This window comes from Gymnoscopelus microlampas (genome assembly GCF_963454915.1).
Source record: "Gymnoscopelus microlampas genome assembly, chromosome: 15".
Lineage (NCBI taxonomy): Eukaryota > Metazoa > Chordata > Actinopteri > Myctophiformes > Myctophidae > Gymnoscopelus > Gymnoscopelus microlampas.
Window position 1 is genome coordinate 22,980,152 of NC_139952.1, and position 5,650 is coordinate 22,985,801.

The window sequence follows — 5,650 nt, forward strand, 5'->3', positions numbered from 1 at the left end:
TCTGTAATGTTCCTCGCTGCTCAGGATTGGCATGTCAGGATTTCAACCCTGACATGCCAATACATGGGCATATCGGATCTGTTAATGGTGATGTCAGAGTGACTTGGCCGTGGTCCCGCCTATATATGGGCGTATCAGGTTTGTTTATCGTGATGTCAGAATGACGTATATGGCCGTGGTCTGCCCGTCGGCCGACCGGCCCTCCCATTAGCCAATTTTAATATTGTATGCACCTTATATATTGGACTTTGTGTACTGTATTTGATTTCACTCACCTTCCTGTTATTTACTTGTTAGTTCCTTTCTTCTGTATGCTTTCTTTCTCTATTAAGTATTTGTAGTCCATTTACCATTTATTTGTGTTCGTATAAATAAACTGGGACAGTTGGGTTAATCCAGAGCGAATACACAATGAATATATAAATAGATGCATATAGAGTCTATATGTTTATATTATAGACAGCTCTTCCTGAAGTGAGCATGCACGCACGGTATGAAAACATTACATTAATATGAAAGTGCACCTTGACAAATATGAAAACATTATTGGTGACAGCACCAAGTCGCTGTGTCATATATGAAAATAAACTGAATTCATTGACCAAAACTGTAATCCTATTTTTAGAAATGAGCGTTCTATCGCTCAGAATTTAGCTGCATACTGTGTCTCTGTGGTTGTGTGTGAGCACCCTCTACTGGTACAGTACTGAGGAATATTCGCTGATTATGTGTTTCCCGGCAACACGGCATGAGAGCAGGGTTCTTGGCGAGGTGGTGGATGACATGACATTTTGGACATGCACCACGTACCCATGTTGATTCTGAATCAGGTCTCCCTAATTGATCAGACCGCAAGTCCTCCCTAAGAATAAAAAAGTGGATAATATTACTCCAGTTCTCAGATCTTAATACTGGCTCCCTGTCTGTCAAATACTTACTTTCAAAATACTAAAGCCCTGAATGGTTTAAGGCCAAAATACATGTTTTGATCTTGTGCTAAATCATGAATGATCCAGATTTCTCAGGTCATCTGGGGCATGACTTTCTGAACAGAGTCAAAACTAAATGTGGAGCAGCTTTTAAGAGTTGTTATGCACCACCTAGGAACAAACTACCAGAAAAATGCAAGTATCTTTTAACAGTTAACTTTTAAGTCAAAGGTGAAGACTTTTCTGTTTGCCGCTGACTTTCATTGAGATATTTGATTCATTTATTGTGCTGCACTGTAAGTTTATCCTCATATTATTGTTTTATTTGAGCTTATTCCTATTTCCTATTCTCTTATCTGAATTGCATTCAAATGACCTTTTATAATGCGTTTCTTTTGCTCTTTATCCTCTTGCCCTTAATGTTTTGTATTAAGCACTATGAATTGCCTTGCCTAACGTCTTTTATAACTTATTTCAACTTATCTTGACACCGCTTGAATCTTATTTCACATTAGTCTTCTAAGGGTTCTTTGGGCTGCGACAAACAATGTGTTCTTAGCTGTGAGAATGCCAGAACCATTTTTTTGTTATATCAAAGTTACATGATAGTGCCAGATCCCAGGAGGTGCAGGCATGGAACATTCTGCCCAGATCCTTACCCTAACCTTAATCACACCCACTCATGCCACAACTTAATTATACTAACAGTGCCTCACCTTAACTAAAGTAAAGCACACCAAACCTGTGCTATACTGACCTAAAATTAATGAATGAAACCACACCATGATATAGGGTGCGTTCGGAAATTACGCACCGGAGCACACTCGCCTATTAGTTGGTATTGGCCAGTGCGCTCAGTGCTGTATTTTCGAACGCGCCCATAGTGTTCATAGTCTGTTTGGTCGGGGGCTCTTCTCAGATCCACCTAACCGCTCATTTGTCTGTCAGACCCAGGGCCCTTTTTTGACGACGCAACTTAACGCCTGGCACTAGTTCTTAACTTGCGCCGTGGGGGCGTGTCCCAGTGCTATTTTGAGTATGCTAAAATGTGCGCAAGCTCAAGATTCAAGAAGTTTTATTTGTCACTGACTTATATACAGGTAGAAGCAGTGAAATGTTGTTGGGACTTGCATACATTTAACGAAAATATTTTAAAGCAAGAAAATAAAAAAACACCGCACTGTGGTATCTAAACAATCTAGAGTGGAAAGTAGTTGTGCGTGGGGAAGATATCGTAGCACTGGCGCAATCAGTTTTAGTGGCTATGCTGGCCACGGAAGATAGGGCCCCCAGTGTCACTCCTTTACCACATGAACCCTAGCTTCCACTGGGTGAAAAAGGTGATATACCTGGATACATGGGCAAGGTATACACCCACCCAACATAAATGATAGGTGGGAGTTTTTCAATGAATGCGGGAGAGGACTGTTTACCTTAAAATGCCTTTAAGATACCTGGATATACGTCTCTCTTTTCTCTGCTTGGGAATCTTCCTTACACATGTAAATTAGAGGTTTGTTCAAACAATGGGAGGTGTGGGGTTCATAGAGGGGGGGGCTCAGGGAGAGAGAGAGAGAGAGAGAGAGAGAGAGAGAGAGAGAGAGAGAGAGAGAGAGAGAGAGAGAGAGAGAGAGAGAGAGAGAGAGAAACACAGACTATTGCACAATTACTGATTAAAAAACAATGAGTGAGATGTCTGTCTGTCTGTCTGTCTGTCTGTCTGTGAGAGAGAGAGATATATACACACACACACACACACACACACACACACACACACACACACACACACACACACACACACACACACACACACACACACACACACACACACACACACACACACACACACACAGATCAGGTCTTGGGTCTAAATCTCAACTACTGTGCACAGTGGTTTAACTACTGATACTTTCTCTTTGATCTGGCTTAACTGTACAGTTGTGGCACTGTAAACACATCTGTATGCTATTCTTTCAATCGGTAGGAATGATGGCGCACAATCCGTCCGTGTACCTTGCAAATTCCAAATCTCGACAGGCCTCCCAAAGAAATGCCGGTCTGGGTGAGGATGCAACTCGGCAGTTGGGTCCAAACGGGGTACCTCAAAGCTTGAGTTGCTAGAACACCACTTATTGATACTTTTACTTAAGCAAAACAGTTGAGTACTTGTTCCACCAATGTCCCTGTTTAAAAATGATTGAATAAACACTAATAACCAAGGTTACTGTAGTAACAGAGGTCCTCTCTGTTACACAAGGTGCTGTACAACAAACAGTGGTGTGAAGTAACTAAGTACATTTACTCAAGTACTGTACTTAAGTACAATTTTGAGGTAATTTTACATTACTGAAGTATTTCCAATTGTCTATACTTTTACTTACTATTTTATTTACTATTATTTGAAAACTTTAGTTACTAGTTACTTTGCAGATATAAATGATTACATTATAAAACATGCATTAACCACTTTAGCCTTATTTTATACATCAACAAGCTCACACGCTATTTTCAAACGTATTAGCACTTTTACTTTTGGTACTTTAAGCACATTTTGATACCAAAATGTGTTGTACTTTTTACCCATATCACAAACAAGGCTACTTTATGTGTGTTTTCGTTTGTATTTTGGGGGATAGAGATTAGATTACATGCAGACACAACATTTGCATGATAGGTGTCGATGGTTTCAATGTTCCTATTGTTTCATGTTTCACTCCTGAGCACCGCCTCTTCACACCGTGTCTGTGAGATGTCTTTGAGCCAGTGTTGCCAGGTTTTTTTTATAATAAATTTGCACCAAGAATTTTATTTGAAAATAGCAGTCTACAAGCTCACAACGAGTTGCATCACGAGTATATCTTGTATAGCTTGTATATCTGCCATCTTCAAATAGCCGATGTATACAGTAGGTAGGTTTAAAGTGCTCATGTGAGTCATGTGACCCATAATCGCTTCTATTGGGCTTGTTTTTCTAGACCTGCTTGCTTGTTTCTCTCACAGAATCTGGCAACCCTAGCCACAGCACGGGGTCGTGTATTAGCCAAGGCACCAAGTTGGCTTTACAGGATAGCAGTTTGTTGTTAGAGAACTCTGCTTGGAAACTATTAACTGCATGATGAATTTGTTTAATTTGTGAGTAAAATGGCAACAAACACAAGTAGAGATTTATTTTATGCATCGGGTGCTGCTTCGAGTCCTCGCAGACGCCAGCCTTCGACTCCGAGAAGAACAGAATTATTAGGTGGTCCTCTTAGCTGGTCGAGAGCAACGCTGCTCGGGATGATGCTTTGTCTACGTTGCTGCCTCTGCCTGCACCAAAGAGCAAATAACATCAACCTTGCGGTAAGTGAAATTATGTCTGACTATATATGCCCTGTGTCTACTATCTAGAAAATTCTTTGTATGAGTTGCTTGTAGAAAAATAAGTGTAACTAATGTTCTGGTGGGCAACCTGGAAGGCTCACCCCAAAACACGATCGCCACCATTTTAGGGGGAATACCAGGTAGAGATTTTATCGGATATGTGCTGGATTTGTGCCCGGGTGACTGTGTTTGGGCCGAGTGTTTTGGTATTCCTTTGGTGGTTTGCCAAAAGCATTGATTTCCTCAAATTGACCTTTTATAATCATGCTGTTTACAGGAGGCTGTGAGGCGTCTACACAACTCGGAGAAGAATAACCACATTCAATCCAAAAGAAGTGTAAGTAACCAAATTCAACTATATCACAATCATGCTTTAGTAAGAGGGGAGACCAAGCCCCACCAATTTGATTTGTGGTGGGGGATAGTGGGGGGAGGTAGGCCTGTGGATTGAGTTCCTGTCCTGGTGAAATGTTTTAACTGATAAAAAAAATTGCACATGACTAAAAACTAACACGGTTCTTCTCTTCCAACAGGGTAAATTCTCCACATAGTATTGATGTTGCAGCTCATCTTTTAGGAGAACTAAGCATTAGTTTCTGTAATGTTGATCCGGTTTTTATAAAAGGTAAAGCGCACATGCATAATACACTCACAGTATTCACATAAGCTATTTGCATCTTAATAGAGTGGGCTAGACCTGCAGAAAACAGCAAACCTGTATTTCTTATTGTAGCCTACTTACAGGGCATTGTTTTGTCTTTTTGTATTCAAAGACCCCTGTGTTATAATTGAAAATAAATAATTGTAATTCTTTTTTTCTTCTGTTTTTCTTCAAGGCTTCAAGGACTGCCGTTTTGGATCTTCAGCCCTCCAGCAGTCCAAAGTTCAGGAGATCATCTCCAAAACCTCATACCAAACGCTGCATTCTCCAGGACCCAATGCTTGAGGACACAGAGCAACTCCAAAGATGGACTTCCATTTTGGATCTTCAGCCCTCCAGCAGGAAGAAGTTCACAAGATCATCTCCAGGACCTTGTACCAAATGCTGTGTTCTCCAGGACCCAATGCTTGACGACAAAGAGCTTGAGGACTATGTTTTTAGTGCAAACTTTTTAACTCAAATCTTTGCTTCTGGGTCCCTGGAACAAAATATATTTCTTCCTGTGGATTATACCAGGGACACATGACTTGGATTTAGCTCTTCCTTGGACCCACCCGTGGATTACATTTACATTTTCCTTTTCCCGCTATTTTTCTTTGCTCCTCCTCATGGCACTACTTGCTGACTATATGTCAGTCTATGTGGATTATGCGGTCGACACACACTGACATTTTGCACCGTAATCCTGTGTATAACG

General features: G+C 40.8%; 1 long non-coding RNA gene across 1 annotated transcript; it reads left to right on the top strand.

Moving 5' to 3' along the window:
* The first annotated feature begins 4,106 nt into the window (after positions 1 to 4,106).
* On the top strand, positions 4,107 to 4,875 carry LOC311061884. Its single transcript, XR_014602431.1, has 3 exons — positions 4,107 to 4,271; positions 4,570 to 4,629; positions 4,826 to 4,875. It is a non-coding gene; the product is annotated as an uncharacterized lncRNA (long non-coding RNA).
* The last annotated feature ends 775 nt before the right edge of the window (positions 4,876 to 5,650 follow it).